This window comes from Canis lupus, chromosome 19 (genome assembly GCF_048164855.1).
Source record: "Canis lupus baileyi chromosome 19, mCanLup2.hap1, whole genome shotgun sequence".
Lineage (NCBI taxonomy): Eukaryota > Metazoa > Chordata > Mammalia > Carnivora > Canidae > Canis > Canis lupus.
In genome coordinates this window covers 45,905,654-45,929,673 of record NC_132856.1, presented here as the reverse complement: position 1 = coordinate 45,929,673, position 24,020 = coordinate 45,905,654, and the positions used below count along the sequence as shown (strand labels likewise).

Sequence of the window (24,020 nt, the reverse complement as noted above, 5' to 3'; positions counted from 1 at the left end):
TCTCAGCTTAAATGTTAGCACCTCGGGAGACCTACCTCAACCCCTGAGCATAGATACCTCTACCCAACTTTCTTCCAAATACTCTCTAGTCTTTTTTTTTTAATAATTTTATTTACTTATTCATAGACACACACACACACACAGAGAGAGAGAGAGAGAGAGAGAGAGAGAGGCAGAGACACAGGCAGAGGGAGAAGCAGGCTCCATGCAGGGAGCCCGATGTGGGACTCGATCCCAGGTCTCCAGGATTACACCCCAGGCCGCAGGCAGCGCCAAACCGCTGCACCACCAGGGCTGCCCTCTCCAGTCTTTGAAATGGTCATCCTGGGGCTGCCCGGGTGGCTCAGCGGTTTAGCGCCACCTTCAGCCCAGGGCATGATCCTAGAGACCCGGGATGGAGTCCCACGTCGGGCTCCCTGCATGGAGCCTGCTTCTCTCTCTGCCTCTCTCTCTCTCTCTCTCTCCTCTCTGTGTATTCTCATGAATAAATAAATAAAATCTTTGAAAAAATGAAATGATCATCTTCGTGTGTTCATATGCAAATACAAACTGTGTTTTATTCCCAGTGAATTCTATCTTGCCTGACACTTAGTGGAGTTGTGTCTTCTTGGGGACCTAGGGGCATGCCAGTCACAATGACAAAGTTTGAGAAACATCTATTCCTCCAAGGCCCCCTGACCTCCCCTCAAAACACCCCAGGATTTATAACCAAGAATTGCTCTTAGTACATGCCAGGATCTTTTGGGTTTGATGAGGGGAAGGGACACACAGGCAGCCATAGGGGGCCAGGAGGAGGGACCTCTAAGCTCCAAATGGAGGAGGGATGAGAATAAGCCAAGTCAGAGGCCACAGAGGGTGCTTGGGGTGATGGGCACCAGAGTGAGCAAAGGCCTGGAGGTGACAGAGAACGAGACAGCGTTCTTAGAACTGGGTATAGTGGGGCCGGGCCCACATGGGGTGAGGGGAGTCGAGATTTTAGCGCAGGATGGGGTGCCAGCACCTGGGAGGACAGCGTCTGGACTCCATCCCAGGGCAATGGGGAGCCATAGGAGAAGGCACATCAGACCCGTACCCCGTTGCCCTGTGCCAGCCCTTGGGGGCTCCCTCCCCAGGCCTCAGCACCCTGTGGGTTCAACACGCTCATGCTTGCAGAGACCATCTCCAGTCAGCTTTACACAAATTCCTATGGAGAACTGTCTCCGACTGGTGAGGCCACCCGCCATCCCCGCCACCACAAGGTTCAGGGAGGTCCAGTAGTCCACAGGATTCTCCTAGACCCAGATAACACACTGACAGCTGCCTGGTCCTGCCCAGGTCCCTCAACCGCCCCTCAAGATGCTTGGGTCCCCCCAAAGCCACGGGTCTGGCCACCACCTCCCGGGCCTCAGTGGCTGCCGAAGACCTCTCTCCTTCTTCCCCTGAAATTTTCCTTACAGGCCCTGCCAACGCCTCCAGGAACATATTAAAGGAAAATGTTTCCAGTCCAAGCAGGGCTGTTTTACGGCTCTCGGGGCCAGGAGTCTGACCGCAGAGTGGAAAGGCCTCGTCACGCTGCCGTTCCTTCTGCAGAGCGGCCTGGACCCCGCCCGCCCTCCTCTGCCCTCCTCGGAGGTCGGGGCTCTGCAGAGATGCTCAAGCTACAACAAAGTCCCCCTCGCCCCTGCCCCCCCAAGACTGGAGAAGAAATTCCTTAGAGGCCTGGGCTGAAGCCAGGGACTGATGTGTTTCCCATGATTCACTCAACAAATACCTGCAATTACTCCCCCTGTGCACCAGTGCCCCATCGGGTGCCGGGGATGAAGTGGGAACAAGAGGGACCTGTCCGGCCAGAGCCCTTGATCATCCTGAGACAGTGCTGTGGACAGTACTACATGTCAACATGGCTAAGCCAGAACGCCCCGTCCAACTATTAAACACCAGCCTGGGTGTTGCCACGGAGGTATTTTGTAGATGGGATTAACATCCAGGCTGTTTGACCCCACGTAATCAGGGTGGCAGTTAGCCCAAAGGTCTCAAGAGCAAAACTGAAGTTTCCTTTGGGAGGAGCAAGTTCCACCTTGTCCAAGAGAAAGCCAGACCCTAGCTGAAGTCGAGACAGATCTTAGGAACATAATTATTATTATTTTTAAAGATTTTATTTATTTATTTATTAGAGACACAGCGAATGAGAGAGAGAGAGAGAGACAGAGACACAGGCAGAGGGAGAAGCAGGCTCCATGCACGGAGCCCGACGTGGGACTCGATCCCGGGTCTCCAGGATCACACCCCGGGCTGAAGGCGGCGCTAAACCACTAAGCCACCGGGGCTGCCCAGGAACATAATTATTACACTAGGCAAACTCAACACCCATTTGATGTTGGGGGACAGGAAGGTAGGTGAGGGGGGCTTTGTAGTCAAGGAAGTGAACCAGTACAAAACACTGGAAGTGGAGGGGCAGGTGCTTGGCCCTTGTTAAACCCAACTGGGTTTGCCAACTGTGCTTCTGGAAGTTTGGCTCCCATACCCCAGAGGCTGGGAGACAGGGCCCACCTTCAGGTGTCACTGGATCAGATGGCCAGTTCCTTGAGCAGCCTTGAGTGTTCTCAAGCAGGTACTTTAAGGGAGCTAGGGTCATCCTAGGGATGTGGCCTTGAGCCTTTAGACACCATGTTTGTGCTTTGTTCAAATCTTTATAGGTCAAGGTTTGGGCCTAGTCAAGAAGAGGGTTCAGAGGAGCCTGGCTTGGGTTTAGTTATGGAGAGTTGTTGTTTTTTTTTTTTTCCTAAGATTTTTATTTATTTATTCATGAGAAACACAGTGAGAGAGGCAGACATAGGCTGAGGGAGAAGCAGGCTCCCTGCAAGGAGCCTGATATGGGAATCGATCCCGGATCCTGGGATCATGCCCTGGGCCAAAGGCAGACACTCAACCGCTGAGCCACCCAGGCGTCCCGGTTATGGAGAGTCTTGGGCAGCCTGTGGACTGTGGCATCAGTGCCGCCCTGTGTCTCCAGTCTGCCCCGCTGCCCTACGAATTTCAGACTGGTCAGCCCCCACAGTTGCATAAGCCAGCTCCATGCAATAAGCCTCTTGATATACCATATCCTGTTGGTTCTCTCTTTGGGAGAACATGCTTGGGATGCCAGGCAAGGTGCTCAAGCCCCCACTGAGTCATAGAGATGGTTATGGAGTTAACAAATGTCTCTCTGGATGAGATGGATGGGCAGTCATTGAAGGCGCCTCTTCATTAACATCCAGAACCTGAGAAAGGAAGAAGAGAGGAGTAGGACGCTGAGGACAATCCCTTTGGATGGTTCTCAGGCCTGAGCCAGATGGAAGGGGTATCAGGTGCTATGACAGCCCCAGTTCCTCCCCATAGTGACCTGCAGTCCTTTCCTTGAGGCACTGTTCACTGCAGAAGGGGGCACCCAGACATTTCAAGGACTATCGGACATAGAGACTGAGTTGACACTGATCCCTGGAGACCACAAGGTACCATGGCCATCTAGAGCCTGAGGTCTTGGCAGAGGGGGCGTCTTGGTAATGGACAGTGTCCTGGACAAAGTTCAGCTCACAGTGGACCAGCTCCTTGGTTTCCCAGTGTGTGATTAGAACTGATGAGAGTTGGTGGGCCTTCCTCTGACCACTGAGGTCCTGGCCTGGGGGATGAGTGGAGAAGGCCATAGGAGGCCTCTGAAGCTGCCCCCACCCCAGCCAGAGCATTAAAAGGTACCCAGTATTGCACCTGCAGAGAGGCCACCGCCACAGGCCTGAAGAATGGAGGGGTGGCTCCCTGTACATCTCCATTTACTTTTCCAGTTCGGCCTCTCTCGGCACTAGGTGGGCCCCGGGGAATGAGCGTGGACCCCCACAGGCCCGAGCGAGTCGCTGCCCTCACCCAGCTGCTGTGCTGTGGGGAGGAGCTTCGCCGGAGTTCATCACTGGTACATGGCACTTGCACGTGGCACATGGCCACTGGGTTAGTGAACGCATTCTTTTCTACTCCAATTAGAAAAAAGGATGAAGGAGAAAAAAAAAAAAAGGAAAAGAAAGAAGGATGAGAAATAGTTCACGTTCCCATGAGCTAAACAAGAATATGCATTTATACTTTTTGCCCCGGGGCTAGGATTGCCAGATAAGATACAGATGCCTATTCTGTTTGGGGGGGGGAGTGGCGGGATGATGAAAAAGTTCTGGAACTAGATAGTGGTGGTGTTTATACAACATTGTAAACGTACTAAATGCCAATGGATTTGTGCACCTAAAAATAGTTAAAATGGCAAATTTTACATCCTGTGTACTTCACTGCAACGAAAAAATAAACAGAAATATAGGAAGCCCAACTGAATTTGAATTCAGATCAACAATGAATTTTTTTTTAAAGGATCAGTATGTCCCAGAGGTGTTTGCTGCTGAACAGGACTAATTATTAGGGAAATGCAAACCAAAACCACAATGAGATATTTCCACATCTGCATCCGGTGGCCGCTGTCAAGAAAACAAAACAAGGACGCCTGGGTGGCTCAGTCGGTTAAGCGTCTGCCTTCTGCTCAGGTCATGATCTCAAGGTCCTGGTGTCTAGCCCCACATCGGGGTAAAATCTTTAAACACATTATTTGAAAGTGGAGAGGGATGCCTGGGTGGCTCAGTGGTTGAGAGTCTGCCTTCGGCCCAGGGCCTGATCCTGGAGTCCCAGGATCGAGTCCCCCATCGGGCTCCCTGCATAGAGCCTGCTTCTCCCTCTGCCTGTGTCTCTGCCTCTCTTTCTGTCTCTCATGAATAAATAAATAAAATCTTTAAAAAAAAAAAAAGAAAGAAAGTGGAGAGAGGTGATGGTTACACATCACTGCAAATGTACTAAATGCCAACTGAATTGTCCGCTTTAAAAGGGTGAATTTTATGTTATATAAATGTCACCTCAAAGAAAAGAGGACAAATAGTGCTGTGAGAATCGATAAAGTGTTACCTGGAGGATACGTTGTAAGTGGGAAAAACAGCACATGCTGGGGCAGAGGCAGTGTACCCTCTTGACCCCCATGCCTGCAAAGAGGTAGACACACGTCTTTGTGAGCATGGATGATGTCTGGGGAGGGACCTTACGTCCAGGGGCGCCTAGAAGGGACTAGAGGTGGTAGAGGTTTGAGGGGGCAGATGGAGGCTGACAGGGCCATGAGACCACTCAGGTGCCACCCGAGAAGGAGAGGAGGAAGGGGGGTGGGGAGAGCCTTAGGGATGGGAGCTGTGAGAAGGTCCAGGTTGAAGGAGTCCTCATCTGGCCCTGCCTCATGTCAGCATTGCTCTCTGTTGCTCATAAGCTGGGCTATTCCAGAAGCAGTGGTAGCTGGATCAACCTCGTAAGTGAGGGTGCCTGCTGCTGGCCTATGTGCCACTCTTTTTCTGACCCAAGACCCCTCTGTTCATGAGCCTGTCACCTGACAAATGACCAAGGCAGCCAACATCACCTGGCCAAGTCTTGTGGCTTGTGTGGTGGTTCCAAGTTCCTTGTGGCAGATGCTTCCTGGAAGACATTGAGGTCCTGGAGGACCTGCCTCTGTCCTTTTCCTTGTGGCCCCAGCCCAGGAATCCATGCACACTCTTATCCCGAGTCACCTCCCCCTCCCTCAAAGTGGGTGGCCAGGGGTGCCCTCACAGCTCTACTTATGGGGAAGGATGTCCCTCCACTGTCCTTCAGGCCCCCCTGCATGAGGCTGGACCACAACCACTGCCTTGTCCTCATGTGCCACACAACTCCCAAGACCCATGCTGGAGGGTTAGCACGGTCCTGAGTGTAGGGGTGCCAGATTTATCAAGACAGACACATGCACACCCAGAAAACAAAGGTTTTTGGGGATTGGGTTTTTTTTTTAGATTTTTAATTTTTATTTGTTCATGAGACACACGGAGAGAGAGCCGGAGACATAGGCAGAGGGAAAAGCAGGCTCCCTTTGAGGAGCCTGATGCAGTACTTGATCCCAGGACCCTGGGATCATGACCTGAGCCAAAGGCAGATGCTCAACCACTGAGCCACCCTGGCGCCCACCTCCAGAACTTTTTCATCTTCCAAAATGAAACCCCAGGGATCCCTGGGTGGCGCAGCGGTTTGGCGCCTGCCTTTGGCCCAGGGCGTGATCCTGGAGACCTGGGATCAAATCCCACATCGGGCTCCTGGTGCATGGAGCCTGCTTCTCCCTCTGCCTGTGTCTCTGCCTCTCTCTCTCTCTCTCTGTGACTATCATAAATAAATAAAAATTAAAAAAAAAAAAAAAAAAAAAAAAAAAAAAACAAAATGAAACCCCACTAAACACTGACTCCCTATCCTTCTACTTCAGCCCTTGGCACCCAACTGTTCTACTTTCTGCCTCCATATATCCAATTGTTCTAGCAACCTCATGTAAGTGGAACCACACAGTATTTGTGGTTTTTTTTTAATATTTTATTTATTTATTCATGAGAGACACACAGAGAGAGGCAGAGACACAGGCAGAGGGAGAAGCAGGCTCTTCACAGGGACCCCGGTGCGGGACTCGATCTCTAGACCCAGGATCATGCCCTGAGCCAAAGGCAGATGCTCAACAGGCTGAGCCAGCCAGGTGTCCCATATTTGTTCTTTTGTGACCAGCTTATTTCACTCAGTGTAATGTTCGAGGTTCATCATGTTATAGCCTGGGTCAGAATTGCCTTCCTTTTTAAGGCTGAATAATATTCCCCTGTATGGATGCACCACATCTTGGTTATCCATTGATCTGTCAATGGACACTTGAGTTGCTTCTGCCTTTTGGCTGTTGTCAATAATGTTGCTGTGAATATGGGTGTGCAAGTATCTGTTTGAGACCCTGCTTTCAATTCCTTTGGAGATCTACCCAGAAGTGGAATTGCTGGATTATTTATTCTATTTTCAATTTTCTTAAGGAACTGCCATATTGTTTTCCACAGTGATTGTACCATTTCACATTCCCACCAGCAGTGCACAACGGTTCCAGCATCTCCACATCCTTGCCAACACTTATTTTTTTGTGTTCTTTTATTTTTTTAAAGATTTTTTTTAATCTTTTTTTAAATTTTTATTTATTTATGATAGTCACAGAGAGAGAGAGAGAGAGAGAGAGAGAGAGAGGCAGAGACACAGGCAGAGGGAGAAGCAGGCTCTATGCACCAGGAGCCCGATGTGGGATTCGATCCTGGGTCTCCAGGATTGCGCCCTGGGCCAAAGGCAGGCGCCAAACCACTGCGCCACCCAGGGATCCCTTTTTTAAAGATTTTTATGTATTATTTTATTTGAGAGTGAGAGAGAGCAAGTGGAGGACAGGAGCGGAGGGAGAGAGAAGCAGACTTCCTGCGGAGCAGGGAGCCCAATGTGGGGCTCGATCCCAGGACCCTGAGATCATGACCTGAGCCAAAGGCAGACGCTTAACCGACTGAGCCACCCAGCTGCCCCTTAAATAATTTTTTAAAAGATTTATTTATTTATTTTAGAGAGAGAGAGAGAGAGAGTGCACCCAAGCAGGGGGAGGGGCACAGGGAGAGAGAGAGAGAAAATCTCAAGCAGACTCTTACAGTGTGGAGCCTGGCTCAGGACTCGATCTCATGACCCTGAGATCATGACCTGAGCCAAAATCAAGAGTTGGCCACTCAACTGACTGAGCAGCCACCCAGATACCCCTCGAATAATTGTTATTGGTCCCACACAAATGCCCCATCCCCATTAGCTGTCATCCAGCTCCCCCTCCCCCAGCCCCTGACACCCACTAACCTGCTCTCTGTGTCCATGGGTTTGTCTGTTCTGGACATTCCATACACATGGAATCACACACGATGTGCCCTTTTGTATCTGGCTTTTTTTCCCTCGGCACGATGTTTTCGAGGTTCATCCATGATATGACATGTATCAGAGCTTCAGTGCTCTTTATGGCTGAGAAACATTCCTCCGCGTGCATGGACCAGTGTTTATCCACGCCTCTGTTCCTGGACACTTGGGGTGTTTCTACCTTTGGGCGATGCTGCTGTGAACATACATGTACAAGAATCTCTTTGAGACCCGACATTCAATTATTCTGGGTACACACCCAGAAGCAGAGTTTCTGGCTCATAAAATAATTCTATGTTTAACTTTTTGAGGACCCGCCAAACTTCTTTCCACGGCCGCTGCCCCGTTTTGCATTCCCACCGGCGGTGCACGAGGCTTCCAGTCTCTCCACATCCTTGACAACACTTGTTATTTTCCACTTTGGACGACGATCGTCCTCGTGGGTGTGATGAGGTCCGTTCCCCTTCTGATTCTTTGGTCACCTCCTGACACGCTACGCCAGTTATTGATTCAGGATGACTTTGCTGGCCGTCCGTCCCCCTGCTGGAAGAGGCCACACAGCTCGCTGTGAACTGGGGACAGTGACATGGGGTCGGGGCCTGCGAGAAGGGGTGATTTAGTTTCCCACCCCAGCACCTTCAAAAATAGCCACAGTGGAATTCCATCCAAAATATATCCCGGCGTGCAGCCTGGTGCGGGAATAGAAGGGGGTCCCCAGGGGCTGCCTTCCTCCTTGGAGCCTGGCCGGCCACAATGGGAGCCTTGAGTCTCTGTGGGAACCAGAGCTTTGAGGCCAAGCCCAAACCCACCTCTCCAGACACCCCAGCGCATACCCCAAAAAAGCAACGTATGGTCAAATTAGAATCAAGGTGGCCGCACACTGTCCTCCCACCCAAGGCCTGCTGTGACCCATCGTTACCTTCAAAGAGGCCGTTCAGAGAGCAGAGAAGAGCTATAAAATAGACACACATGCCTATTTTTCTGTTCCCCACCGGCGTCGCTGGGGCCTTGGCCACACATCCATGTTCCACAAAGGGCTCCTTTGAAGCAAGAGTGGGGCCGTAGAGGGGTGCCCACAGAAACCCACAAGAGCCCACTGTTCTTGGGGGGGTCCCTAAGTGGGGTCCAGGTTTGCTGGAGCTGCCTCCCTCCCAGCAGGAGCAGGGTGAGGGCCACATGTGCGGAAGTCAGGACCCCAAGAGAGGGGCTTTCAGAAATGCTGCTGGCTGGGCTGGGAGAAGCAGCTGCATGATCCGAAATATGCTTTTTTTCCAAAGTCGTGGAACTTCCCTGCAGCAGCCACTGCCGCTGCTTACCCTTGAGGGACCTCTCTTGGTACGAGAGAAGAATTCCAGTTTCCTGGCCGCAGAGGCTGGCAGGGAACCGGAGGAGGGGCCGGACCAGGATGTGGGGCAGAGCTGTGAAGTCAGGACCTGGGCGGGTGGATTCAGGAGTGCAACCCGAGCTCAGCTCTGCTAAAGTCACCAAGTGGGATGGGCCTGGGATTGGCCAAGACCTACCCAGGACCCTGCCTGGGCCAAGAGAGACACACACCTGTGGCAGAAGCTCCATGGGGCTTCGGCATGGTCCAAAATGATTTTTCTTTTAAATTTCAATGATGAATTTTTTTTAACATTTTTTTTAAATTTTATTTATTTATGATAGTCACAGAGAGAGAAAGAGAGAGAGGCAGAGACATAGGCAGAGGGAGAAGCAGGCTCCATGCACCGGGAGCCCGATGTGGGATTCGATCCCGGGTCTCCAGGATCGCGCCCTGGGCCAAAGGCAGGCGCCAAACCGCTGCGCCACCCAGGGATCCCTCAATGATGAATTTTTAAAAAATATTTTATTTATTTATTTGAGAGAGAGTGAGATCGAAAGGGATCACAGAGAAAGAGGGAGAAGCAAAGTCGCTGCTGAGCAGGGAACCTGATGCGGGGCTCGATTTCAGGACCCTGAGATCATGACCCGAGCTAAAGGCAGATGCTTAGTTCACCGAGCCACCCAGGCGGCCCTAAAGTATACAGTTTGATACATCTGGCATATGTCTACACCTATGAAACTGTCGCCTTGATTAAGATAGTGAACACAGCCATCACTCCCAAATGTTCCCTCCTGCCCTATCTCATCCGTCCCTCTCGCCTCTCCTGGGCAACCTCTGATCTGTTTCCTGTCAGTTTACAGTACTTCACACTTGCTACAATGGCAAAGAAATGGAATCTCGCAGTGTGTCGCCTTTGGGGTCTGGCTTCTTTCACTCGGCTAATGCCATGGAGGTACATCCGTGTTGTGGCACGTCTCCTTAGTCCACGCCTTGTCATCTTTGAGAAGTATTTCATCGTGGGTTCACCCATCACCCCGATGACGGATGGTTCGGTTATTCCAGTACAGAATGATTACAAATAAAGCTGCTGTGAGCAGTTGCACCAGGCCCTCGATGGACCTACTTTTCCTTTCTCTCAAGGAAACCCCAAGGAGGGGCAAGGCTGGCTCTGTGGTGGGTCCATGATGAACTCCTGCAGAAGCTGCCAAGCTGCCTTTCCAAGCGGCTGCACCATTCTGCATTTCCAGCAGCCTGGACGTGAGTTCTGGTTCCTCCCACCCTCGCCGGCACTTGCTAGTGTCAGCTTTTTTCCTGTGAGCATGGGAGTAGGGGATCACGCTTGACACTGTGTTCTGGGTTGTGAGGTTACAGTGGTCTTATATCCTACTTTTCTGTTCTGTCCAATTTGTTTTTTCTTTCCTAACAATCAAGAATATATTCCTGGGCAGCCCGGGTGGCTCAGTGGTTTAAGTAACACCTTCAGCCCAGGGCCTGATCCTGGAGACCCAGGATCGAGTCCCACGTCAGGCTCCCTGCTTGGAGCCTGCTTCTCCCTCTGCCTGTGTCTCTGCCTCTCTGTGTCTCAAATAAATAAATAAATAAATAAATAAATAAATAAATAAATAAATAAATCTTAAAAAAAAAAGAATATATTCCTTTTACAGTGGGGGACCCTCCATCTCATACACACAAAACTTCCAGTTTTCTCCCCAATAGGAAAAACATACAAAAATTAAATGCCCATTAGACAGCAGCTTTGTTTTGGTCAGAAGTCTCATTAAAGGTACCAGGTTTCGGGACGCCCAGGCAGCTCAGTGGTTGAGCCTTTGCCTTCAGCTCAGGGCATGATCCTAGGGTCCAGGGATCGAGTCCAACATCAGGCTCCCTGCATGGAGCCTGCATCTCCCTCTGCCTGTGTCTCTGCCTCTGTGTGTGTGTGTGTGTGTGTGTGTGTGTGTGTCTCATGAATAAATAAATAAAATCTAAAAAAAAAAAATTTTTTTTTTTAAGTTACCAGGTTTCATTTTCAGGTGATAGAAATATTCTGGAGCTAGATAGAGTTGATGGTTGCACAACACTGTGAACGCACTAAATACCCCTGAATTGCCCACCTTAGAGCTGCTGAAGTGGTAAATTTTATGTTATGTGAGTTTTTTAAATTCAATTTTTAAAAAAATTTAATTTTTTAAAGTGGTGCATCAGAATAACCCGAGTACCTCTGTCATCTACCACTTTGCATCCGGTTGTTTAGGAGAAGTGACCAACTGAGATGATGCCCAGGGTGGTCGGGATGGGGCTCCCGGGAGGAATCTCACCTCCTGGGTGATGGTCCTGGTGTGTTATGGTGGCCGTGTTGAAACCAGCTGGTCCTTCCTCCGCCAGTGGAATGTTCACGTGCCCTGCAATTTGCCCAAGAGCAATTGAGGGATGTGTTGGAGGTGTCCACAGCTGGGCAAACCTGGAATCTACCTCCATGCTGAACGAGGTCAAAAAGCCATCAAGAAGCATGCCCTGAGGGATGGATGTCAAAGCGGCCTCAACTCAGAAATAGAATCACCACCTGAAAAAGAGTAAGTCCCTCTAAGATCACAGATAGCATGATGACCTTTATAAAGTTAAACACAATCCAACTAAAAAATACACGCACTTTTTTTATACGAATGGAGCCCAACGTGGGGCTTGAACTCATAATCCTGAGATCAAGACCTGAGCTGAGGGATGCCTGGGTGGCTCAGCGGTTTGGCACCTGCCTTCAGCCTAGGGTGTCCTGGAATCAAGTTCCGAGTCGGGCTCTCTGCGTGGAGCCTGCTTCTCCCTCTGCCTCTGTCTCTACATCTCCCTCTGTGTCTCTCATGAATAAATAAATACAATCTTAAAAAAAAAAGCTGAGATCAAGAGTCAGACACTTAACCGACTGAGCCACCCAGGTGTCCTATGTGCATTTTTAGTGACAAATAGAGGTATAAAAAAATAGAGCACAAGGGTTGAATGGAGGATTCAAGGCGAAGGGTGCTCGGTGGGGGGTGTTAGTTCCATGGAGCTGTTGTAACAAGTCACCAAAGACTGTGTGGCTTTAACCCCAGGAATCTGTTCTCCTCTTTCTTGAGGCCAGATACTCAGGAACAAGGTGTCAGAGGGACCATGCTCCCACTAATGGCTCTACGGGGGATACTTACTGGCCTCTCCCAGCCTGTGGGGGCTCCAGACCTTCTTAGACATGCAACCACATCACTCCAATCTCTGCCTCTGTGTCCACATGGCCTTCTCCCTGCATGTGTCTCCTCTCCTGTCTCTCTCTCTTTTTTAAGATTTTATTTATTTATTCATGAGAGACACAGAGAGGCAGAGACACAGGCAGAGGGAGAAGCAGGCTCTCTGCAGACAGCCCGATGTAGGACTTGATCCCAGATCCCGGAATCATGTCCTGAGACAAAGGCAGATGTGCAACCACTGAGCCACTCAAGTGTCCCTCTCCTGTCTCTTATAAGGACACCTGTCATTGGATTTAGGGCCTACCCTAAATCCAAGATGATCTTATCTGGAGGTCCTTCACTTAGGTACTTCTGCAAGGTTCTGTTTTCTTTTTCTTTCTTTCTTTCTTTTTTTTTTTTAAGTTTCCGTTTTCCAAATGAGGTCACATCCATAGGTTCTGGGGGTCAGGACTCAGCCGTTTTTTTTTCTTTTTTTTTTTTTTTTTTTTGGAGGAACACCATCCAACTTATTATAGGAGGCCAACGTTAATTATTGCTTGTTGGGTTTTTAAAAATGACTAGTAACCAAGTAAACAAAAGTGGTCACAGAACCTCTAGGGATGAGAATATGGCCTAGACCAAGCATTATTTATTTCTCATCCTTTCCATGTCATATCTTAAAAAAGCCCTCCCGGTTAGTGTTGAAATGCAGATGCCTGGGGCACCTGGGTGGCTCAGTTGGTTGAGCATCTGCCTTCAGCTCAGGTCATGATCCCAGGGTCCTGGGATCGAGCCCCTGCTCAGCAAGGAATCTGCTTCTTCCTCTGCCTCTGCCCCTCCCTGCCCCCATCCTCCTCCTGCTCTTGCTCAAACGTGCAGTTTCTCTCTCTCCCAAAGAATAAGTTAGAAAAAAAAAAAAAAACTTTAAAAAATGCAGATGCCTGGGACCATCCAGGACCTTCCCAAGCTGAGAAACTGGTGGGGGGTGGGGTGGGGTCCTTGGAGATCGAGCCCCTCCAATCTGAGATGCCTGCATCATACAGGACATCCCAGGCCCCTCTGAAAAGCTCCTAGGCTTCCTTCCGGGACAATTTCTCCTGGACAAACTTTTTTAAGAGTATCCAGATGAATCCCAACCTCCTATCCCCCAGTGTTGGATTCAAAGACAGTGTGTTTCCTGCTCTGCGCCTCAGTTTCCACTCCTAGAAAATGGGCCAATGCCACCTACTCTCAGAGTTGCTGTGGTGCTGGTTGTCAGGTGACACTAACCTCTATCCTCCTCTTGTTCGTTTCGCAGCAGGGGTTTGTTTCTCAACCTCAGCACTTTCAACATTTTGGGCCGGATTTCCCTGGGGGCTGGGGGAGGAGTTTGCCCTGTGTGTTGTAGGACTTGTAGCAGCATCCCTGGCCTCTACCCACTAGATGCCAGTATAGAGTTGCCAGATTCAGCAAATACAAACGCGGGATTCCCCGGGGTAAATTTGAATTTCAGATAAACATATAATGATTTTGAGAGACACCTAACTCTGGGAAATGAACAAGGGTTAGTGGAAGGGGAAGTGGGCAGGGGGTTGGGGTGACTGGGTGATGGGCACTGAGGGGGGCACTTGATGGGATGAGCACTGGGTGTTATGCTATATGTTGGCTAATTGAACTCCAATAAGAAAAAATTTTAAAACCCTATAAATATGAAAAAAACAGGAAAAAATATAATGATTTTTTAACCTAAAAATATATATTCCAAATATTGCACGGCACATACTTACACTAAAAAACACGGACAAGGTAGTGCCAAGGAAATTCAATGGGAAAAGGATAGTTTCTTCAACTGATGGTGATGATGGGACATCTGGATGCCCACATGCAAAGAATGAAGTTGGGTCTCCACCGTATATATATAGTGGTATATATACACCATATAAATCTCTGAGACCTTGGATTTGGCAATAATCTCTTAGAAATGACGCCAAAAGCACAACCAACAAAAGGAAAAACAGATAAGGTAGACTTTATCAAGATGACGCTCTCTGGCATCTCTTCTTATAAGGACACAAATTCTGTCGTCAGGGCCCCACCCTCATGACTTCATCTACCCCTTAATTCCCTCCTATTCCCTCCTAATACCATTGCTTTGGGGATTAGCGAGAGATTCAACACATTCTGTGAATTATCTTTTCCCTTTCTTCATGGTGTCCTTTGGTACAAAAAAGTTTGCAATTTTCTTTTTTGTTTGAGATTTTATTTATTTATGAGAGACACACACAGAGAGAGAGAGAGGCAGAGGGAGAAGGAGGCTCCATGCAGGGAGCCCGACATGGGACTCGATCCCGGGTCTCCAGGATCAAGCCCTGGGCTGAAGGCGGCACTAACCACTGAGCTACCCAGGCTGCCCAGCCCTTCATTGGTCTAGTTTTCTTTGGCTGCTGATGCTTTTACTAAATGTCAATGTCTAAGAAATCTTAGTCTATTTCAAGATCACACAGATTAGCCCCTGTGTTTTCTTCTAAGAGTTTAATGGTTTTAGCTCTTCATTTAGATCTTGGATCCATTTTGAGTTAATTTTTGTATATGATGTGAGAAAGGGTTCTGAAGTCCACAATCTCCATCTTGCTCTCTGTTTTGTCGGTGGATATCCAGTTGTCCTAGCATCATTTGTTGTAAAGAATGTATTTCCCCATTGAATGGTGGATGAATCAAGATTCTCCAGAAAAACAGACCCAACAAAACAGAAAGTGAGAGAGAGGAAAAGAGGTAGAGGGAGATGGAATGAGGGAGAGGGAGAGGGAGATTGAGACTTCATTTCAGACAGCTGGCTCACTTGATTATGGAAGCTTGGCCGATTCAACACCTGCTGAGTAGGCTAGACACCTAGGAAAGTTAGCACTTTGAGTCTAAAGGCAGTTTCCTGGCAAAATTCCTTTTTTCTTGAGGCCAGTCTTTTTCTATTAAGGCCTTCAACTGATTGGATAAGGACGACCCATACTATGAAGAGGAATCTGCTTTACACAAAGTCTGCTGATTTATCTGTTCATCTCACCTAAAAAAATACCTTCATGGAGACACCTAAAACAATGTTTGACCAAACATCTAGGTACCGTGGCCTAATGAGGTTGACACAGAAAATTAACTGTCATAAGTCCACCTCTTTTTTTTTTAATATTTCATTTATTCATTCATGAGAGACAACAACTCTTAGATGCTCTGATATAAAGTCAATACGTCATGTCACATGAGAAGGGGATAAGAGAAGGAAGAAAACATAGATATTTGCTATCTACATTATACACACACATTCATAACAGAAGAAGGAAACAAATACTTATGACAATTACAGTCCTCATTTCTGTAACTGACCATGTGGGCATAGCCAATGGGCACCACCCATTCCATATTCCCTTTGCCCTCGGCAAGCACCTGAGTGATCATGCGAGCCAAATCTTCATGCCTGAAGGGCCATGAGTGATCCTGGCCAAATTGCGTTGTAATTTTCATTGACCTTAATGGTAACACTAAGGGCATGGTAATACCAAGAGATAACTTCGGGGATCTCCTATATTCCAGACATGCTCTTCCTTCCTTACTTACACTGCAGAGTCACTGGCCATTTCCCCTTGATGGTCAGGATCAATCACTCTAGCCAGCACAGGAACTTTCTTTCTTTCTTTCTTTCTTTCTTTCTTTCTTTCTTTCTTTCTTTCTTATATTTATTTGAGAGAATGAGAGGGAGAAGGAGAGAGAGAAGCAGACTTGCCATTGAGCAGAGAACCTGATGTGGAGCTCTTTCCCAGGACCCTGAGATCACAACCTGAGTCAAAGGCAGAAGCTTAACCAACTGAGCCACCCAGGTGCCCCAGTAATTCCCTTCTTTACCTGTTAATTCCAAGGCATGAAGAACCTAGAGTAACCAAGTAGTCATCTTAACTTGTAGTTCAGTGGGATCATTGTTTCTCCTGGTCTAAGCATTTCTCCTTTTTTTTTTTTTTTTTATTTATTCATGAGAGAGAAGAGAGGCAGAGACACAGGCAAAAGCAGAAGCAGGCTCCATGCAGGGAGCCCAACGTGGGACTCGATCCCGGGACTTCAGGATCATGCCCTGAGCCAAAGGCAGGTGCTAAACCACTGAGCCACCCAGGGATCCCCGTGTTCCTCCCTTTAAAATGAAGACCTGTAGGCCAGAAAAGCATAAAGTCATAGGGACAGGAAGCAGAAACTTTGCTAGTGGGTCACTAGGGGTGATAGTGAGTGGTGCCACTCCCATCACCACCTCTCGATTCCTGGATCCTTGAGTCCTGGTTGGGGGGAAAATAGCACCATAGATTGGATACTGATTCAGAGCATATGCAGACTCCTGGAGAACCGTGCCCCAGCCTACAATGTAATGCTACCTCGTTGGCACTGAGCCCAAGTCTTCAAATGTCTATCCCACTGCGCTACCAAACCAGCTGCTTCAGGGTGGTGGGGCACATGGGAAAACCAGTGAATTCCATTGGCATGGGTCCATCGCTGTGCTTTATTTCCTGAAAAGTGAGTTCCTTGGTCAGAAGGAACACCATGAGGAACACCATGATGGTGGATAAGGCCTTCAGTAAGTCCACAGACAGTAGTTTTGGCAGAAACATTGCGTGCGGGGAAGACAATTCCATGTGCAGAATAAGTGTCTGTCTGGTAGGACAAAATGCTCTTTCCCATAATGGAACAATTGTACTCAACCTGCCACTAGGTATCTGGCTGATCACCTCAGGGAATGTTGCCATCCCGGGGGCTCAGGGTTGGTCTCTGCTCCTGGCAGGTTGGGCACTCAGAAGTGGCCATAGCCAGATCGGCCTTGGTGAGTCAGAAAGTTCATGATGCTGAGCCCATGCATAACCTCCATTCCTGCCACACGGCCACATGGTTCATGAGCCCAGTGGGCAATAGCAGGGGTGGCTGGGGAAAGAGCCCGCCTGGAATCCATGGTACAGGTTATCCTATCCACTTGACTATTAAAATCCTCCTCTGCTGAGGTCACTCTTTGGTAAGCATTCACACGACACATAAATATCTTCACACTTCCTCCCATTCAGTGAGGTCTAGTCACATACTTCTTTCCCAGATTTCTTTGTCATGAATTTTCCGATCGTCTTCCTTCCAATTCTCTGACCATCCAAACAAACCATTTGCAACAGCCCATAAATCAGTATAAAATTGCATGTTTGGCCATTTCTCCTTCCAAGCAAAATGAACAACTAAGTGCTTGAAGTTTTGCCCACTGGGAGGACTTCCCTTCACCATTGTCCTTCAGGGATGTCCCAGAGGGATGGTAGTGTTGCAGCTGTCCCCTTTAGGTGGGGCCTGTATATTGTATAATCCAGGTCTAAGATATCTTCCTCTAGGGGTGTCTGGGTGGCTCAGTGGGTTAAGCATCTGCCTTTGGCTGGATCATGAACCCAGGCTCCTGGGATTGAGCCCCAAGTAGGGTTCCCTGCTTAGCGGGGGTAGTCTGCTTCTCCCTCTCTCTCTGCCCCTCCCCACTGCCCATGCTCTGCCTCTGTCTCTCCCTCTCATGAATAAATAAATATTCATTTTAAGATTTATTTAAATAAATAAAATAAATCTTTATTTTAAAAAATTTATTCATGAGAGACACAGAAAGAGAGAGGCAGAGACATAGGCAGAGGGAGAAGCAGGCTCCATGCAGGGAGCCCAATGTGAGACTCGATGCCAGAACTCCAGAATCCTGCCCTGAGCCGAAGGCAGACTCTCAACCTCTGAGTTGAGAATAAATAATCTCACACCAATAAATAAATAATCTTTTTTATTTTTTTAACGATTTTATTTATTTATTCATGAGAGACACAGAGAGAGAGGCAGAGACACAGGCAGATGGAGAAGCAGGCTCCATGTAGGGAGCCTGATGTGGGACTCAACCCTGGGGACTCCAGGATCATGTCCTGGGCTGAAGGCAGGCACTAAACCACTGAGCCACCCAGGGATCCCTATAAAATCTTTAAGAAAAAAAAAAAAAAGATAGCTTCCTCTGTTAGCTGATGATGTTCATAATAAACTTCACATGAAGCTATAGACACAGATATAGGAGACAGAAGGCAACATAGCACAGGTGGGGACCATGGACATTTGGGCTACTTCTTGCAGCTTACTTATTTGTGCTTTTGGGATCTGCTTGGACCAGATCTTATATATTTACCACTACCATTGAGTGTTGCTGTGCATACCCACCTTCACAGGTTGATGTGTCAGACAATATCAAGTTCATGATAGGTAGCTCAGGTCACGTGGTAACTTTGTGGCCCATGGTGAAGTATTCAGTTCTTACTAAGGCCCAGTAGCAGGCCTAAAGTTGTTTCACAAAAGGAAGGTAGTTATCTGCAGAGGATGGCAGGGGTTTGCTCCCAAATCCTAAGGGCCTGCACTGTGGTTCACTTATGGCTTCCCTATCAGCCACTGCCACTTAGAGTACCATTGTAATTGCTGGATCTCATGGCTCAAGTGGCAGAACAAGTTGCAAGGCAGCCTGGGCCTGTTGCAAAGCCTTCATGTGCTCCGGGCCTCCCCTTAAAACTAAGTTTTCTGAGTCACCCAGTAAACAGGCCACAGGAGCACACCCAAATGAAGAATCTGTTTGCCTCCAAGATCAAAGAGGCCCACTAGGTGTTGTGCCTCTTTTTTGGTTGTGGTAGGAGCCAGATGTGACAACTTATCCTTCACCTTATATCTCTCACGCCATTGGATCACTAGAAATTTCACTGAGGTAGAGGGTCTCTGAAATTTTGTCAGATTTACTTCCCATCTTCTGATATGTGACTATCTTACCAATAAATCTAGAGGATTTTCTCCTTACTCACTAGGCTCAATCAACACAATGCTATCAATGTAATGGCCTAGTGTGGTACCCCGTGGAAGGGAAAGACAATCAAGATTCCCAATACCTAAATTATGACATAAGGCTGGAGAGTTGATATACCCGAGATGGGACAGTGAAGGTGTACTGCTGGCTTTGCCAGCTGAAAGCAAACTACTTCTGGTGGGCCTTATGGATAGGATTGGAGGAAAAGACATTTGCCAGCCCAATAGCTACACACCAGGTACCAGGGGGTGTGTTAATTTGCTTAAGCAATGAAACCACATTGATAGAACAGCTGCAGTTGGAGTTACAACCTGGTTAAGCTTGCAATAATCCACTGTCATTCTGCAAGCTCCATCTGTCTTCTGCACAAGCCACAGAGGAGAGGTGAATGGGAATGTAGTAAGAATTACCACTCCTGCATCTTTCAGGTCATTGGTGGTGGCACCAATCTCCGGAATCCCACGAGTGCAGGATTGCTTCAGTTTTACCATTTTCTTAGTAGAGACAATTCTAGTGGCTTTCCCTTTGCTATTTCCCCCATAAAAACCATTACTCAGAGGGATCCCTGGGTGGCTCAGCGGTTTGGTGCCTGCCTTTGGCCCAAGGAATGATCCTGGAGTCCCGGGATTGAGTCCCGCGTTGGGCTCCCTGCATGGAGCCTGCTTCTCCCTCTGCCTGTGTCTCTGCCTCTCTCTGTCTCTCATGAATGAATAAATCTTAAAAAAAAAAAAAAAAAAACATTACTCAGGGAACTTATGTGAAGATTCTGCTAAGTTTATCTATTCCAATTGTGCATTCTAGAACCGGGGAAATAAGCACAGGATGGGTTTGGGAACTCAGTGGATCCATATCTCACCTCCAGAAGGCCCTACTCTGACTGGTGTACAGCAGTGACATTTTGGGTCTCCTGGAATTAGTGTCATTCAGAGCCAGTGTCCAGTAATCCCTGAAAGGCCTGATTATTGCAGTTTCCCCAACACACAGTCACGCTAGTAAAGGGCCGTGGGTCCCATGGGAGAGACTGAAAGATTAATAGTGTAGTTTTCACTAGTGTACTGGAGTCCTTCCTCAGCCTTCCCTTTTTATTCAAGGGACTTGGGTTTGTGAACTGGCTCAAGTTCAGAAGTAGATGGAGGGTCTGTGGCTCTCTGTTTTGATGGTTCAAGATTTTTTTTTTCACTCGATCTAGAACTCTTCTGCTTATACAAAACAAGTAAGAATTTAGTAAGCTTCCCATCGATTTTACTTCTGGGAGTACCATGATCAACTAGTCCAAAATACAGAATAGTCTATTGCTCAGACTATTCTGATGGCTCCTTTGCCTCTGCTATCCATTTTGGTAACCACATCTACCTTGCCTTTGGTTGTTGAATGCCACTACTGGGCTCCTACCACTCCAAAGTCCAATTACTCTCTCTACATTTAGGTTTCCCAATTCAATGGCAACAGTTGCCACGGTAAGCTCTGGTCTACAAAGGGGAGTGATCAGAGAGCTCTTCAAGGATGCTGAGGCTCCCCTCTACCCCTGCCCCCACAAATTCACTTCTCACAGTCACGCTGAAAGGTGTGTCATCTGGACCCTCTGAGGGAGGTCTTTTTTTTTTTTTTTTTTTTTTTAGGGAGGTCTTAAATGACAATCCACTCAAACATTTCAATCTCTGGTAAGTCTTTGACTTCTTTTCTCTATTGTAAACCACAATTACTATTAAATTGTTTATTTCTCCTTTCAATTTTATCCCAATTTGCTTTATGTATTTTGGGACTTTGTTGTTAGGTGCATATATCTTTATAATTATTATATCTTCTTAATAGATGAAATCTAAATAAAATCTTAATAAAATAAAATGTTAATTAAAAAATAAACATTTTATTTATTTATATTTTTTTAAAGATTTTATTTATTTATTTATTTATTTATTTATTTATTTATTTATTTATTTATTTATTTTTATGAGAGACATACAGAGAGAGAAACAGAAACATATGCAGGGGGAGAAGCAGGCTCCATGCAGGGAGCCTGATATGGGACTTGATCCTAGATCCTGGGATCATGCCCTGAGCCAAAGGCAGACACTCAACCGCTGAGCCGCCCAGGGGTCCCTATTTATTTACATTTTTAAAAAGATTTTACTTATTTGAGAGAGAGAGAGAGAGAGAGAGAGAGAATGAACATGAGCCAGGGGAGGGGCAAAGGGAGAGGGAGAAGCAGGCTTCCTGCTGAGCAGGGAGCCTGACTTGGGGCTTTTTCCCAGGACTCTGAGGTCATGACTTGAGCCAAAGTCAAAGGCTCATTATTCTCATGAATAAAATCTTTAAACAACAACAAAAAAATCTTTAAACAAACAAACAAAAATAACAACAACAAAACAAGTCAGACTCTTCATCCAGGTGCCCCTAGTTTAAATCCATCTGACAATCTCTGCCTTTTTTTTTTTTTAAGATTTATTTATTTATGATAGACACACAGAGAGAGAGAAAGAGGCAGAGACACAGGAGGAGGGAGAAGCAGGTTCCATGCCGGGAGCTCGACGCGGGACTGGATCCTGGGACTCCAGGATCGCACCCCAGGCCAAAGGCAGGCAGGCGCCAAACCCCTGAGCCACCCAGGGATACCCCCCCCTTTTTTTTTAAGATCGTATTTATTCATGAGAGACACACAGAGACAGGCAGAGACACAGGCAGAGGGAGAAGCAGGCTCCCCACAGGGAGCCCGCTGCCGAACTCAATCCCAGGTCCCCGGGATCATGACCCGAGCCCGAAGGCAAATGCTCAACCATTGAGCCACCCAGGTGTCCCTCTTTTTTTTTTTATTTTTATTTTTATTTTTATTTTTTTTTTTTAAATTTTTTAAAATTTTTATTTATTTATGATAGTCACAGAGAGAGAAAGAGAGAGAGGCAGAGACATAGGCAGAGGGAGAAGCAGGCTCCATGCACCGGAAGCCCGATGTGGGATTCGATCCCGAGTCTCCAGGATCGCGCCCTGGGCCAAAGGCAGGCGCCAAACCGCTGCGCCACCCAGGGATCCCTTTTTTTTTTTTTTTTTTTAAAGAGATTTTTATGTATTCATGAGAGACAGGGAGAGGCAGAGACATAGGCAGAGGGACAAGCAGGCTCCCTGCAAGGATCCTGAAGTGGAACTCGATCCCAGAACCCCAGAATCAACCACTGAGCCACCCAGGTGGCCCTAATCCATTTACATTTAAGTAATTCCAGATAAGGACTTATTTTTGCCATGCTGCTACTAGTTTTCTATATGGGTCTATCTTCCTCCCTCCCCCACAATTCCTCCGCTACCACCTTCATTTTCAATAATGTTTTAGTATATCATCCAAAATGTCATTTTGCAAATGTGACTGTACGTAAAAAATAAAGAGGAAATCTTTAGAAGTGGAAATGCTAAGTCAAAGGAGGGGAGGAAAAGGCATTTAAATCTGTGATAGGTGTTACCAGATTGGTCTTAAATGCTTCTATCAATTCAATTGACTATTCCAAAGAGGACTTTGTGTTTTATTGAAACCATCCATTGGCTTGTTGGAATTTCCTCTTAAACTCTGTTTTTCTGGGAACCTAATTATTCAATTTCTCTATTCCCACATTTTACTGCATAGTAGGAGGCCAGAAAAGATGTAAAGAAAGAAAAAGGAATCTCTTATCATGTAATGACAGGAATATTGGAAAATGAGAAACCATACAGAATCAGGAACTTTTAGTGTAGCTGTGCAAACCAGGAGCCCTGTGAACTGACTTCAATTATTTAGAAGGCGCCAGAATCTTGCAACAAAAAGGGAAGTGGATGTGGAGAGGTTTTCCCAGTCACTATATAAAAAAGGAAGCTGAGGCTTGAAGTTAATAAACCAGTAGCTGAACTTGGACAAACTTTTACTGAGCACCTACTGTGTCGGGGCATTATTCTCCCCTTGGGAAAGATTGTGTAATGTGAACAAGCCAACTTCTGTGCATGTCGAAATGCTTTTTTATAAATACTTCAGGAAGTGAATAGTAGTGCATGTATTCTTCATCTCACCTTTTTTTTCCCCAACATTTTAAAAAAGATTTTATTTTTAAGCAATCTCTACATGGAACGTGGAGCTCGAACTCACCACCCAGAGATCAAGTGACAGGCTCCACACAGAGAGCCATCCAGAAGCGCTTCTTCATCCCATCTTAATGGATAGGATTTCCCTTTCCCAGGGGAGGAAACTCTAGACTCAGAGAAGTGAAGTCACTTGTACAAAATCACACAGCTAGCAGGTGTCCAGGTCAGGATTTCACCCCAAAGCAAGCACTCCCAATCACTTTTTTTTTTTTCCCAATCACTTTGGTATAGCCTCTGAATAATAAGATTAAAAATTATTAATTATGCAATTATAATTAATGTAACCTATAATTACAATATATTATTATAGCTATTGTAATAATTACTATATTAATTGACATTATTGTTATTATGATTATCGTCCGAAGCAGCAGCAACCACCATTGCCCTGTGGCCAACCTCCATGCTAAGGACTGTCCCATTCTTTTTTTCAAACAACGAATACTGAGCATCTATCTGTGCTATGCCAGGACCCCCATTTTACAGACGGGGAAATTGAGGCCCAGGGAGCTTCTCCCAGAGATGGAGGTACACTGTCCCTGCCAAGCATCCTCAACTGGGTGTTCCGAGACCACCTTTGTAAAGCAACCTGGTAGTGTTCAATTCACGTGAGGCACTGCAGCCACCCGCACCGGTGCAACTACCTGGGTCTCGCCGCCCCGCGCCGCTGAACAGCGGTTGGGGCGGGACCACGTCCTCGTGCGGCCGCCGCGACGGCGGTTGGAAGACCCGCCCCCTGCGCGTGCGCTCTGAGTGTTCCGCCGGCGCGCTCAGTTGCGGG

General features: G+C 47.3%; 1 long non-coding RNA gene across 3 annotated transcripts; it reads right to left on the bottom strand.

Moving 5' to 3' along the window:
• Nucleotides 1–2,164: 2,164 nt before the first annotated feature.
• On the bottom strand, nt 2,165–24,007 carry LOC140610510 (uncharacterized). 3 transcript variants are annotated; one of them, XR_012012135.1, is made up of 5 exons: nt 23,244–24,007; nt 11,422–11,666; nt 7,729–8,325; nt 3,724–3,977; nt 2,165–3,239 (listed from the first exon to the last, which is right to left on the bottom strand). It is a non-coding gene; the product is annotated as an uncharacterized lncRNA (long non-coding RNA). The 3 variants fall into 3 exon arrangements; XR_012012134.1 differs by lacking the exon at nt 23,244–24,007 and adding an exon at nt 18,514–19,829; XR_012012136.1 differs by lacking the exons at nt 11,422–11,666; nt 23,244–24,007 and adding an exon at nt 8,702–10,608.
• Between the last annotated feature and the right edge of the window lie 13 nt (nt 24,008–24,020).